Here is a 15,882-nt window from a genome sequence, read left to right as displayed (position 1 = left end):
TGACTTGCATTTTATTAATATTTTTGATAATATTATTTTATGCTCTCTTCTTCACTTATCAAAGTTACTTGATATGTAAAATAATATATTTAATATATGTATTTGACCAAACTTAAAGTGGAATTACTATAAGACTATATACATTCTACATAATAGTACTTTTTCAAAAAATCTTTCTCCACATGAGTTCAAAGGCAGGAAGAGTATTATCTACAGGGGTGGAGAAAATCAGATACTATTGTGTTTTACATACAGTAGTATCTGAACAGGTATATATTCAGATACTTCTGAAGTTCTCAGTGGACATAAGTTTTAGGGAGATACTATTCAACTTCATAACAGCCAACAAATGAGTTCAAAATTTCAGAAAATATTAAAATAATTCATTTTCTAAGTAATAAAGATTATATTTTTGGTTTATATTATATCAGATCCTCACTCATTTTTCCTTTAGTTTAATTCCTCTGTCCCCAGTTGGTCCTGTGTCAGAAGGCTGGGACTTACCCATGAGAAAGCATAAGCTCTCCCTGCAGTGGAGCTTGCTGGGAATGCAAGGTGATAGGTAAGCTGATGAACTCTTTCTAAACATTTGACCCACAAAAATAGCCAGACATTTAAAAATGAAATCTGTGTTTCCTAGATGTTTGTTTATATTAATATCAGACAGAGTGGACCTTAAGACAAGGAGTATTGCTAGAAATAAAGAGGGCATTTCATAATGATAAAAGGGTCAATTCATCAGGAAGACATATCTTAAATGTTTATTCACCTAATAAAGGAGGGTCAAAATCCCTGAAGCAGAGAAAATATAGTCAAATCCACAATCATAATTAGGTAGTTTTAATATTCCATGCTTAATAATTGATAGAATATATAGACAAAAATATCAATAAAGATATGCAAAATGTGAACAGCATAAATGATACCCTCGGCCTAAATTGCATTTTAGAACACTCCGCCAAAAACTGCAGAATAGCCATTCTTTTTCTAGTATATATGGGGAGTGTACCAAGGTAGACAACAGGGTAGGCCAAAAAGTATCAACAGTAAAAAACAGAAGGAAAATTTATAGAGCACGTTCTTTAACCACAAAAGAAATACATGAGAAATCAATGACATAAAAAAACCTCCAAATATTTTAAAATGAAAAAAGATATGCTTTCTCCTTGCAACTCTTGAAAGAATGTCAGTAAAACAACTTATTCAACTCTATGAATTTCAGGTGGGAAAAGAAAAATTTCCACCGAATTCATCAAAAAATTAATACCAAAACCAAATAAATCTTTGAAATTTATGTGTAATCATATATTCTTTAAAGTTATCACATATTGCTGTTAAATGCTGGCTGCATCAATAAAGGTATATTCAGCAATAGCAATAATTCTTTCGGATATCCTAAAATTGTTGACATAGATACCCTATATTACTTTTCATGGTTCTATCTTTAAAAAACTTCTAAGATTTCAGTCTTCCTGGAACAGGAGAGGGACTTGTCAAGTCTTGGAAACCTAAAACAAGCACTTTTAATACATATGTTAATGCCATTGTTTACTGACTCAGCTCCAATGTTATTGGGGTCATTAGCAAAGCAGAAGCAGCTCAGATCCTGTCCTTTAAAATAGTGGGTACCTTCTGTGTACTGGATATCAAATCACCTATCCCCTGCCAGGTATCATAGCTGTTCTTGCAGTGCAAGTAGAAGCAGAGGTGCCATTTCTTGCTGAATTTTTTTTTTTTTTTTGCGGGGGTTGGGGGGTGGGGGGGGTGGGAAATCATCTGCTGTAGACATAGTGTTTCAAAAATCAGACAAAATATATTTCATGAAAAATCTATTTTGAGATCGACATTCATTTGAAAAGCTAAATGTAGCATCTGGTTAAAAAAAGGAAGGGATGAAACATCAAACTGAAAATATCCTCCTATATTGTGAAATTTTCTCAAGTGTAAATGAGACCACCTTTAAGTCTGTCACAGGCAAAGAAATCCAACTGGGGTCTTGATGACTAAAGGGATGTTAAAGAATCTCTCATCAGCAGACCATAAAGAATAAAGCAAGAGCTATCAGTACTGTGCAGATGTTATCAGGATGTGACTTCAGCACAACCCCACATCCCGATGGAGAGACAAAACTGCAGATGTTTAATATATTACAGGAACTAACTGCAAAATCTGTTTTGCTTCTCCTACTTTATAATGTTTAATTTTTGTAGAGACATGGCAATTGCATTTTTGAAGAACTTCCTCCAACCTTCATCACTTTGTAAGTCTAAGTGCTTACTACTAATATGCAGGGAGCTGTAGGTAAAGTGGCAGATTACATACTACCTGGGTATGGGGCCTGTGAAAGAAGGAGGGAGAGGTATGTTTCAGCACTTGTGTAAGGTGGTGGAAAGAGAGTTCTCATTGTTGTGTGATAATGGAACCCTACGTGTGAAGTAGAGACCTATGCACTGATTTGACAACAAATCTTTAAATCTGTTCAAAGTCCTGGCAAACAAAAAGAAACTCAGATTTGTTAAAGTAGAAAACATTTGGAGATGTGAAGTAAGCATTTCTGCTCAGATGATTTGTTTTCTTTTTTTTAAGTTAAAAATGTTAGAGTAATTATTTAATAGGTTATATATAGTTTCAAAGGAATTATTTGCCTTGGTGAGAATTATTTTTTTCAGGAACTGCTGGTCTTTTATTTTTGTGTTATTGAAACTAGCTGATTGTAAAGTCATAAACCTATATTTCTTTCATTTTGAGTAGTTTAAATGTAGTCATTTTCTAAAACAGTTTTGTTTTCCAAATAAAAGCAGCCCATCTAGTCTGTTCGGCTGCTGTTTTGATCCTGTCTCTAAGTGGTGTCTGCAGTTGGGGTGGAATAGGTCAGTTGGCTAGTGCCCTCTTCTGCTGGGCACAGGCCTTGCCCTCCTCTGCTATTCACTCAGTTCTTTTCCTTCCTCAGGGAGCCCACAGGACCTTGCCCTAGAGGGCCTTACATCGAATAAGCCTACATTGTTGAATCACATGCACTGAAGACTACAGAATAAATCATAGAAAAAGGAATAAAAGGTAAGTTTTTGAAAAAACAGGATGACTTCTATGAAATTAAAAACACAAGCCCCACTAATTATTAGATGGGCTTGTGCTTCAGAAAAATGTAATTAAATTCAAAATAGTAAATATTATGAAGCATATTAAAGAATAAATTCATCTTTATTTTTTAATATATATATTTTTATTGATTTGGGAGAGGAAGAGAGAGGGAGAGAGATAGAAACGTCAATACTGAGAGAGAATCATTGAGGGGCCACCTCCTGCACACGCCCCACTGGGGATCGAGCCCACAACCTGGGCATGTGTCCTGACTGGGAAGCAAACCACGACCCTCTGGTTCATAGGTCAATGCTCAACCACTGAGCACACCTGCCGAGTAAAGAATTAGATTCATCTGGAAATTATTATATCTGGTATTTACAAAGGTAAAAAAATAAGAGACAGATATTACCTGGAATTAGGACTGGCTTAGTATGTATTCTTAAAAATAATCTCTTTGAGAATAAAACCAACCACAAAAGTAGTACTTAAAATAAGTATAATGTATATTGTCATTATTCTTACATGGATTATTATCAGGAAGGAATAAATCCAAAAAATGGGGTTTAATATATTGCACTTGATTCCAAAGGAAGAGACAAGAGGGAAGTAAAACAAAAGGGATAGCCTTTCTTTATCTTAGAAGCCTAGAGCAAGCCAAGTAATTCTACTTTGGTGATTAGAAACAACCCTAACCAAGGACAAAGCAGTTCCTGGTTTTACACCAAAGTCAAAGCAGCCCCTCAGTTTAAAGCACATTTACCTATTTATATCCACGTGGTCTGGATGTAGTAGAAAGTGAACACAGGTCATTCACCTTTGAAGTTTGGTTTGTTGAGGGACTGTGTTCTCTTTGTATTTCTACTCCTAGTGCCCAGCGCAGTGCCTGGTACATCGCCATGCCCAATAATGCTGGTTGACTTGCATCATTGAACAATAGCAAAGAACTCTATTCTGAATGTTGGATAAGGTAAAAGTTCAAATATCTGAAAACTTCAATATTCTGTCTAAAGTATCACCTAAAAAAATTCCATGTAATGTTTATGCCAGGATAGGCAACTACAGAGGGGATGAAAGACATTCTTTTGTGTAAGGTGGTTGCACCTTTTGCCAAGATGGGACTGACCAAAAAAACTCAAACTATTTTGAGGAGATGCTATCTGCCAAAGGGATTGCCACAATACATGTAGGATCAAAGAACATTCCACATTTTACCCTGGTGATTAGCTGTAATTAAATAAAGTAAGTCTTTTTAAACTTCATTAGCAGCAAGACGTTTGCTACAGCAGAGTGGGCACAAATCATCCATTCTTAATTAAAAGATAATCCACAGGATGGCCATAATCTTCTCCTAAAAATACAACATTTCCCCCTGAAAGATTTTTCTCATCAAATAAGGATAAATAACAGTTTCTATGAGTTTAAGCCATGAAGGAAAGGATGCTCCCCCGTTTGCTTGAGTGAGTGCTGAATGTGGCTGATAACATCACTTTGGCATGCTATTATCTAAAATGGTAGAATACCTCACTTCAGCAGAGTCTGACATAAATCTTTGAAAACAAAGACATTGCATATGTATGAGCTGAAATAGATATGACAGTGTTGGCACATTAATATTCCTGTCACTAGGGGGTTTCAAACTTTTAAGTTGAGGATGGGAATGAATTCAGACTGTAGCTGGTAAAATCGGGTGACATACAGTAGGACAATTAGGCATTGCCTACCATAATAAGATATGTACAGAGAAAGGGTTCCCTGTTCCCTGCCTTTGGTAAAAAATGACTGTAGGATTATCTCCTGGGAATGCCACGAATAATTAATCTGGCTTAGAAATTTGCATGATTGTTCTAAGCATACTAATAAGAATGTTCTGTGAAGACCAGTTTCAATCAGTGGAAGAGAGAACTGTTTTTTCTTGTGTAGCCATTATGGTGGTTCACGGGTAACAGATGTTTCCACTTATTCCACAACAACCCTCATTAAAAGTAACTATAAGGCCTAATTGAGTAGTTCTCCACATATTTGGATCTTTGCAGAAAATAGTTCTATTATTGTATGTTTTACAATTATTTCTCTTCCTGATTTTGGTGGCTGATATGAAAAGCGTTACCGTAACTTTTTAGCTTAACTTCTCAGGAAGACATAAATGGATGAAAGTTAAACTTCTTTTAACTCCATCTTACTCTGTGTGGACTAAGTGTCAGGAAGCCTCTACTTAGAAATGCCAACTATTTTTAGAAGAGCTTTATAAATCATGAAATTCTAGAAAATCACCACTTACCAGGAAAGATGACATAACGGTTGCATTAGATTTTAGTTTGTATGGGACTGGGCAAGAGTTCAACACTCGGTCTTGATGAAAAATTGTCACTAAATTACAGTTACGGTGTTTGAAGCTGATGTTGAAATGTAAAAACATATGCGTTGACCTGTTGAGTGGAAATGAGGGGCTGCTCAAAAGGTGTTCCCCCCCGCCCCCCCAAAAAAGCATTTTGACCATGTATCTATAGCCCAGGGAAACTTGGTCTGAGCCCTGATAGCAGTCACCCAGATGCAGAAAAGGGCTTCAAAACCTCTCCTTTGACAAAGAGACTTGAAATAATATCTGACAAAAGCATTGCATGCAAACATGATGGCAAATCAGCAATCATACAGGCTGCAAAGGAGAGCACATCTCACTTCCAAATGTCTGTTTTCTTCTTCTTCAGATTTTACTAATAACATCTCATAGAGGTGCTTAGGTCAGTATTTTTAAAAACAATTTAATATATGACTGGGTTTGGTTTAACTCCTTTATTCCACTAATGCTGTTTGTCATTTTATGCATGTGTCAGCATTGTTTTTGAATGGCAAAAAAAAAAAAAAGAAAAAAAGGCTGGGAATAAACCAAGCACAAAGAAAGACTCTTGTAGCTCACTGTATGTAACTTTGTTTTAGAAAGCGATAGATATTCCATGAAGATAGGTTATACCCCACTTGCAAACTATTGCTACCTCTTAAATGAAGTAATACATTGAAAGAAAATGACCTACACTAAATTAAATCATATTGATGAAAAGAATGGCAGCAGATTTGACCAGATCCAAGTTGCTTAGCTACTCTCTTTCAATGTGTTGTTCTTGATTTCGAAAAGTAAATAAAAATAAGGCTTTTCAAAAGGAGTTACAAAATTAAACTTTGTTCTTTCTTTTTTCCCTTTTAATTGTCTTTAGAGAGAGGGAAGGAAGGAGGGAGGAAGAGAGAAATATTGATGTGAGAAACATCGATCACTTGCCTCCCTCATGCACCCTGACTGGAGATCAAACCCCCAACTTAGGTATGTGCCCTGGGTATGTGGGTATGTGCCAAAATCCCTACTTTTTGGTGTATAGCCAACCAATGGAGCCATACCAGCCAAGGCACAAAATTAAATTTAAATATTAAAATATTTACTTTGTTTTTATCTAATAGTATGCCATGAAAAATTTACATGTACAAATATGAATTTTGATCCCATCCTATAAATAAGTAATCTTTAAAGGTATATGTGCCCAATGAAATGAAGCCCAGGTTTCAACCTGGATAAATATGAAGACAAACAATGACAACAACAACAATAATAAATCAGATGGAACACCTACTTCACAAATAACTGCAGCATAAACTTTCTCAAAATCTTTACCTTTTTATTTTGTAATCATCAATCTGTTACTGATCAAATATATAATATATATCAAATAAGGAAAATGCTCATAGTATAAAATTATTGATACGAACTGTAAATAAAAACAAAGCTACTTGGGCCTATAAAATGTTCTTTCATGTTGATTCATTGCAGAAAAATAATGAATTGCAGCTTCTTCTTCCCCTGACATATTTGGGATAGTGAACATGCCTTTGAAATGTCTTAAATATTCTAACACCCACTATACAACATTCAGAAGAGGAAAAAAACAACAACACATGCAGTTATTTCGTTGGTGGTCATTTTTTAACCTCTCATTCAGTATTTAAGAATACCAAAAGCATATGGTTTAAGGGGAAGGAAAGAAACAAACTTAGTCAAATGTATTGAAATGCAAGAATATATTTTAAAGGTTCTATTAGAAGATACTTGATCATTAGCAGTAAGTCCATTTACCACATGGTCTGTAATATGAAGACAGTTTAAGATCTCTATCTCTGAGATCTGCAGTAAACACATGTGCTAATCAAGTTACCTACGAAGTGGTTGTAGATAAGGATACTCCTAAATTTATGTCTATAAACATGTTATCACTTTATTATTTTTTTAGTATATATTTTCATTGATTTTAGAGAGAGAGGGAGGGAGAGGGATAGAGAGACAGAAACATTGATTGTCTGCCTCCTGCATGCTTCCTACTAGGGATTGGGCCCATAACCCGAGCATGTGACCTGGCCAGGCATCACACATTTGACCTATTGGTTCATGGGTTGACACTCAACCATTGAGCCACACCAGCCAGGCAAACATGTTAACCATTTTAAAAAGCATTTAGGAAGATGTATTTTTCCAACCACATTAACATAAATAATTTTTATTTATACCCTCACAGTTTCTTTCTTAGGATAATCTCTTTTGTTCTATCAGATCATGCAGGCTAAACTTATTTTGATATTTATTTTTTTCTTGAGAGTGAGAATTTCAGCAAATCACTTATAAACTATCACGTCCCTTTATTGTATAATGCACCTTGTGGGATTTAGACTCTTACAAAGCTAGTGTTTTATTAAAACATTTCAGACATAATTTATTTGGTTTCAAAGACATAATATGCTGTATCTTGTTTATTTGAATTAAATATTTGTCTCACACTTTAGCACACCACACAAACTTCCTTGTTTGAACTGACCAAAATGGTCATGAGTTTGATTATATATGGGGTTGAAACATTTAGTATAATAAGCACTTCATATGAAACGTAGAAAGCAAATGTCTACAAACAAATGTGAATTTGGTATTTCCAATGAAGAATCTACCCTAAATCGGTGGTATTGTTTAATCTTACATGCTCTGGTGTTTCATTATCTAGCAAAACAAATCCTCCATCTTTTGCCACCATTTTACATACAATAAATAAAAGACCAGCCTTTATTTCTTATCCTTACATTGCTCACTCCTTGAAAAAAAAAGATACGTTTTATAAAAGAAGCCGTTATATTAAGATGTATGTGTGCTCTCCTTCAGAAGACAGATTAGAGTCTTTAGCTGCCATTAAAGTTGTCGTTCTTTGTAACAAAATGTAATGCTGCATATATCAAAATGCAAAGTGCAATGTAGAGTCAAATGTCTCTCAGCACAAGAGTTGTTCATTTTAGCACCCATTTTGTTGGTATTTATCAACTTACTAATTATAGACAAATTGCTTCCACCAGGAAAACTGTGGTGATTAGTAGTTTTTTCTGCTAACTCTAGTCTACTGTAGTTCCGGTAAAGAATGTCAATAATCTAGATTCCTTTCTTTTTCTTTAGAATATGTAAAAATAAATTCATCAGACCAGCATTTATCCACTTTTAGGAAACATGGTTTGGAAGAATGGGGGTAGAAGGAAGAAAAGGGATGAATTAAATATATGAAATCAGGAAGGTCTGCCTGCAACCTCCCGTCAATTAGACAATCTTGAAGGCTCACTGGAAATTGGTCTATCACAAAACAGAATTAGATAATCAGAGTTTAATAGAGTAACTGCTCTTGAGCATTTGCACAAGAAATGTGTCAGTTGCTAAAACCCAGCATAAAAGTCTCTATATTAAAAGGAGGAAGAAGAGTCTTAAGAATTACCTCACATACCATCATTAATACCCAGGAAATGGCTGGCATATACTGTGTAAGCATCTCATATAACTATTCAGCAGAGCTACATGATATTGCTTGGTCAAACATAAAACAGTTTGTAACCTTCAGCCCTCCATTACAATCCTTTAAAGTGAGCTCAAATGAAAATGGGAGTAACATGCCAATCTAGAAAATGTTTTCATAACATGCAATACAATAAAAAGCTGAATTTTCTATCACCATTACTAATTTCACCCATTTGCTTCTCATTACAATACGTAAACAAGATTAATGGAAAATCTTACAGTTCACAGAGTACATTACACAGCAGAAATGTCTGTAGTGAATACTGCCTTAGTGTCTTAACCAACTTATACACCTCTAAGTGACTATTCCTCCCTGCTATGAAGTTTTTACAATTTTAAAGTTACATTGGCAGGTTCCAGTCAACAATGATGTCTGTGATGGCCCTCTTTCTCCAATACATTGCTTTTAGTCTAATTGCTGATTTGCAGTCTCAGCAAGCGGAGAGAATTTTATCCTCTTTGCCTTGTGTCTGAATGCTAACTAGCTGGCCCAGCCGAAGCTCTCTAAAGAGAGAAACTGCATGAGAGACACACTGCATTTGACACAGTCAAGAGGTAAAAGAAAGAGCAAAACAAAAGTCTATTCAGGACTGAGTCCTCTGATATTTTTCCCCATCCCCCAACTCCTTTAAAAATAAAGCACGAGAGGGGAAAACCCATAAATCCATGCCTGAATGCCTGAGGTTGTCAGAATAAAGGACAATGAATGACAGGTGACTGTCAGGATAATTTTCAGTCTCCAAGTTATCACTTTTTGGCATTGTTAAACAAAAAAAAAATGTATACATAACAAGGAAATATGTCATAAGTTCTCTATGAATGCACAGATGAGTTTAATATAGAAGAAGCAACTAAGCATTTCCATATGGGCACATAGGTTTCCTTCCAGTCCCATGCATTTTTTGCTGAAAACATTATCAAGTTATTTAGTGTTTTTTCTAGTGACAACAATGCTACATAACTGGGTAAACTGCTGAAGGGTTATGAACTTGCTTTTTTTCTGACTTCCTTTTAAAAAATGTAAAGAATGGAAGATTTGACTTGATAAATAAAACTCCTTGCACATGTTGCTAAAATTTTTAAAAAGAACTAAGAGACAAGTGATGGGAGTTTTTCTGTTTGATTTTTAAAAGGCTCCTCTCAAGCTATTTTCCCCCAAGATCTCTTTACACTTTCATCTTCACAGACAGCCTTAATCCTCCTGTCTTTGTTGTTCCAATGCCTGATCAGTTTGTTTTAAAGTTCCATCTACCCCACACTTACTGGCACTGAAACTTGACTTCAGGCACTTGCAGTTGTAAATCCCTACAAACGCACAGGCTTTCCAGGGAAAGGTGGAAAGTGCTGAAGCAGGAAAGGTTTTGATGATTATTTAAAGAATGTATATTAAGTTGTCTGTTGCATGTACAGGTACAGCGAGATAACAAACGTGAAGTGACGGAGCAATTTGTAATTAAAATTAGTCTGGCCTCTTCTCAGATTACTGGCACACTCCAGTCTGTTGACCATCTGTAGTGGGAGGACAAAGATTCTATTCTCAGTTCCGCTGGGCTGGGGAAGGGACACAGCGGCCCAGAGCCCCACATTTCTAGGTCTGGCCATGGTGGGCATGAAGATAGTTCACTGTGGCCAACCTGCTCATGCCAAGCGTAACCAGGCAATGAACAGCAGAAGGAGTGTAGAGACCGTGACCTGTGTCACTCTAAGCACTCACAGGGCACCTTTAAGGCATAGCTCAACTGCTGTTACCACCCCAGCAGGTGTTAACTACGCTTTCTAAATCTTTTGAGAGAAATGAAGAAAGAAGGGAGAGAGCAGAACTGAAATAAAACAAGAAAAACAGGAGGAAGTTAATTTCCTGATTATACCTGTTGTTTATTTGTTTCTGGCTGCTGCAAAGAACAAAAAATATCTTAAAAGGGTGGACATGAAAGAATGCCCTGCATTTTATTATCAAATATGGATAATAATTTGTCTTAAAATTTGGAAGTTGAAAGTACTTGACAGGAAACAGTCATGTAGACTCCAACTTAATCTTCAAGACATTGATTTGCAGAATATTTAACAAACTGATGATATGAAATTTTTCCTTGATTGCATATGAAATATATATTTGCACAAATAAGTGAGCAAGATTGCTGAATTATGTTTTTATTTTTCATGCACAGTGGCTATAGCTTCAACTGCAACATTTGAGTACTTATTTCAGAAGTCCAAACAGATATGTTACATTCAATATTTGGAATGTTTCATAGAGAGTCCTTAATTGTAGTCGTTTTATTTTGCTACTTTTTTCATGTTGGTCTACATGAAAAAAACTCTTAAGGAAAACAATAACTTTAAAAATCGTCTTGTCATAATAGATACTGACAGGTTTATAGCTATTAAATTTGAGAGTTGCAGGTAAAATTATTTTAATATTCATGATTAGTCTATATTGGTTTTAGTTATTAGCAATACATAGTTTTGGAAATCACATTGTATAAAGATTTAACTTGAGTGAAAATAGGAGGCCAAATTTCAACTTTCAACAAACAAAATGAAATGTATGCACATTTAAAAAAACAATTTTTTGCGGTGGGGGGCAAGAAGGGCTCAAATGACTACAAATTAAATATTACTACTTAGGTGTTCCATAAAAATATTTTCTCAATGCTAATAGAGTAATTATTATTTTAAACCAGAAGTTTATTTGTGGTTGTGTGAGCGTGTATGTGTGTATATGTGTGTGTATAATAATAGTGAGAAAGTAGGAATAATTATGTTTGAATAGTAACTGTTTCATACTAGAACCTTTTAAAAATGAAGATACTAAATTTGTTTTCATTTATATTTAACAAGATATTTACTCTACAATTGAGAAATTCAAATTATTTTAAAAAAATAATCACCTATGGGGTCAGTCATATCTTGACAATTCTTGGTGAGAGTTCAAGAAAAAAATCAGGATCTTAAAACTATAGAATCTATGTTGATCATCCCCATCCTGAAATAACAGAAATATTCATATATTTTATGAATAATGTAATTATTTTCTGAACTATTTATTTCTGTGAATACTTTTATCCCCCCCCCCGCCCTAATGACAAAGAGCAAAGTGGTCAAGAGAAGAGATAAAATTCCCAGCCTACAATCATTTATAAATAGTAGGTGATAAATGCTTTCCTTATGAAATCTATTTATCCAAATTATAGTAGTATCTGTATTTTAGTCAATAATGATCTAGATTTTAATGATATAGTGTCAGGGCTGAGGAGTGGAGCAAAGGATCACTATAAGCCAAGTAGCCCGGGAAGCAGCTGGCAGTGTGGGGTATATACTTTAGATTGAAGAAAGCATTTAGAATAGCTCTGGAAGAAGAGAAGGAACCATGCTGCAAAAGGAGCAAAATGAGCAAAGACACAGGGGTGAGGATGGATATAGATGGAAAATGTCCAAGCCTTGACTTTCCCTTTGCATACATAGATGCATATCTACACACATACATGCATTAATGATAGATAATTAGATAGATAAATAGATAGATAGGTCAAGAAATAGATAGATGCTGAATGGAGAACCTCATGTTGAGAAGCAAAATTCTTTGATGATATTTTAGGAAAATTTATTAGTTTCTATTTATGTTATTTTTAAAATTCATGAAGGAGAAATTTTATCTTAATATAACAAACACTGAGAAATAGAGATGGGGTGGGATTTGATAACCTGGCAATGTAAACTTTATTTTACCACTTTTCTGACTGAGAATGGGATTTTGATTAGACATTCATGCAACAACTGGAGTGACCCACCCATGTCCTTCCTCTTCCTAAACTTGAATTAAAAAGGCAATGTATCAGTGACTTATGCAGTTTCAATATAAATTGGTATAATTTTTCTGAAGAAAAAAGCAAACAAATGCCCCAAAAGTAAAATAAAAAAAAAGAAAAGAAAATGTGTATATACTATTGATTCTACTGCTTGGAATCTATCCAAAATAAATAATCGGATAATCCAGGTAATTAAAATGGAATCAACCTAAATGTGAACTGTAAAAGATTGATTAAGTAAATTAGGTTATATCCATATGGCTATTATTGCTTAATTCCAACCATGAAAAATCATCACTATTGACAATTGTTCTAAGTTAAGGTCAAGTGGAGCATTATTCTTGATTAGCACCCCTTGGGATGGGGAACAGGTACTCTATGTGGGTAGTCTATACCTCATACTTCATGAAATGCTTAAATATGTTCATCTCCTCAACTATGTGAGACAGGGAAGCTGTTCCACTAAGCTGATATGACTGTTTGCTACCCATGTGCCTCCAGTGGGAAGGTTCAGTTTGATTACCAAGTAGGAAGTTACTCTTTACATGTAATGGAACTTTAAATACCATAGTATAGCAAGATGTAAAAAGAAGATATAAATAAGATGGCCCACAGAAATCATCTTTGCTTTACCTGTGCCCTAAAGAAAAAAATTTGATTAAGAAACTAGCTAAGAAAGAAGCAGTCTTTGATGACTCAGAGAATTACATAAAGCAGCCACAATTGTAAAATTAAAATTTCTTCACATATAGGCTATATATTTTTTATGAATGCTTTTACACTTAACTCCAAGTGTTAAAGTGAGAAGCAATCGAAGCTAGAAATTCTCACACTTTTTATGGAGTTCTTTCTACCTTTGAAGGTTTCAAATGTCTGCTCATTATAGTTTTAAATGCACTTATTTACATCTAGCATTTATTTTCCTTTTTCTACATGTAAATAATGCGTTGGTAACATCATACATTTGCTTTGGAGAAGATGCTGTTTTGTCACAGAATAGCTTTGGAGCAGTAGTCAAAAATCTTTTATTAACACACTAGAGGCCTGGTGCATGAAATTTGTGCACAGGTGCAGTGCCTAGGCCTGACAGGTGATTGAAGTGTGAGCATCTGGTGTGGAAGGGCAGGTCCCAGCTAAACTCTGGGCCCTGGACAGCACCTGGGCCCTGTGCCCCTGTGCTCCCCCCTCCGCCTGAGTCACGGTGCCTGAGTCCCCACATGGAAATGCTGTGAGCATGGCCAGATGCTGTGGGCTTGGGGGCAGCATGGGCCTCTGGGCCACCCAGTGGTGCTGCACAGAAGATGGGCAGGCAGCACGCTCTCTCCCAGCAGGCCTTGCAGACTGGTTACTGAGCAAATTCACGGGGAGCCCTACCAGCCCCTGTGGTCCCGGTGGCTGTGGCCCAGCTTACCCAGAAGATGCCTTGTGGGCTCCTTGTGGTTGTCCAGCACCTGAGTGCTTCCCTGGCATGTGAGCATCCGGGGAAGGTGCCAGGGGGCATGAAAGCAAGCTTTGTGGACACCCCGCATTCTCACCACACCTCCGTCCCCATCATCCCCAACCCCAGGTAGCTGGAGAGAGGTTGCAGTGCATCGCTGACACCCACCATATTCCGTGCCGCCCCTGGTCATCAGCACACGTCATAGCCATTGTTCCAACTCCCGGTTGAAGGGAAAATTTGCATATTAGGTTTTTATTATATAGGATTCCAAGAGTATCCCTCTCTACTTGAGATGACTGGCCCTTCTGCTCCCCAGTGGCAAGTCTCTGCTCTTAATACTCTCTGTGTCCCAGCAGTGCCCAACAGTAGAAGATACTAAACCAATGTTTGTGGCAGGAAGAACACTCTGAGGACAATCCCTACTCCATCTAAGTTGTTCTATTCATTGTCCCCTGAGTACATTTTGCCCCTTCTCCCTGCCCATTGGTTGCCATCTATCCTAGTACATTGATTAAAATCTGTTTCTTCCCTAAGTGTCACTACTTTTATTATCCTCTATTGGTTAGCTGAGGCACCACCAATTCCTCTTTCTTTAAACACCTTGGGGGTTTTTGTCAGTTCCATTTCCAATATCACATGACATCTTGCATTACAAACTTTCATAATTACATGCATTGCATATCAGTAATGGTTCTTTCATATAAGCAATATACTGGTGGAGATGGAGGCTCACATAATTAACAGGAAGCTTGTACAGCAGGCTACAGCTCATGATCCAAGAGAATTCAGGAAGGATAAGATTTAGGAAGTAGGAACCACAATAACTTTCCAATAGCTAGAACAGGCATGGTCAGGTGGGATTGGGCACAAGTTCTCTCTATGGGTAGTCTAGAAGGGAGGGAGCAAACAGTGGTATTGAATTTACACACATGAAGAGGGAGGAGATTTCCAAAAAGGAAACTGAAGGATCACTAGGAAGAAGCATGAATGCTGAACAGCCATCTATTTACTAAACTCTAAGTAGATGATTAGCCTTATACTACTTCATCTGTTAAAAGAATGCTTGGACAATAGGTGGTCATATATGTGTTAATAGAAATAAAAATATATTAATATTTTTGAGATGATATTAATAGCTATTTAAATTGTATAGCTGGGCTAGATGTACCCATGAAAGCAGTCATTATTCTGAGGCTCACATGAGTCAAAACCAGGTATGCAGACCCATCTAGAAAGCTATTTTCTAAAATCTGTAATGCTTGTGCACTGAGGGTTGTGCACAAACTGGGAAGCCCACACATGAACAGAGAATGTATATAATAATGCTTTGAGTGCGGTATCTACTGAAGGTGTTTAGTCAATTAGCAATGGTTTCTCCACTCCAATTAAAGTTCAGGCTTCTCTACTAGAGCAGAGGGTGTTTTACATTTGCCTTTTTTATTTGTCCTTTATTTATTATCCAGCTTTGTCCAAAAACTTCACAGAGGAAAGATAAAGCCTTATGTTTAAATCTCTTTCCATTGTTAAGATAAGAATCTTTGGTGATTCTTAGGTGATCCAAGTGTTTGGTTTTCACTACAGCCAAAGAATTGGCTTATGGAACTATTTTCTTTTTTAAAAATATGTATGTATTTATTTTTAGAAAGAGAGAGAGAAACATCGATTTGTTGTTTATGCATTCATTGGTT

At 36.1% G+C, this 15,882-nt stretch overlaps 1 long non-coding RNA gene across 1 annotated transcript in view; it reads left to right on the top strand.

Moving 5' to 3' along the window:
* LOC102766877 overlaps nucleotides 1-15,882 on the top strand; it is a 95,781-nt gene that overhangs the window by 67,194 nt on the left and 12,705 nt on the right. The window contains exons 3-4 of the long non-coding RNA XR_436282.2: nucleotides 475-562; nucleotides 2,951-3,057. This is a non-coding gene — a long non-coding RNA (uncharacterized LOC102766877). The remainder of the gene's footprint in view (nucleotides 1-474; nucleotides 563-2,950; nucleotides 3,058-15,882) is intronic.

Source organism: Myotis davidii, unplaced genomic scaffold (assembly GCF_000327345.1).
Source record: "Myotis davidii unplaced genomic scaffold, ASM32734v1 scaffold44, whole genome shotgun sequence".
In the NCBI taxonomy this organism is placed as follows: Eukaryota; Metazoa; Chordata; class Mammalia; order Chiroptera; family Vespertilionidae; genus Myotis; species Myotis davidii.
This window is presented reverse-complemented; position numbering and strand designations above follow the sequence as displayed.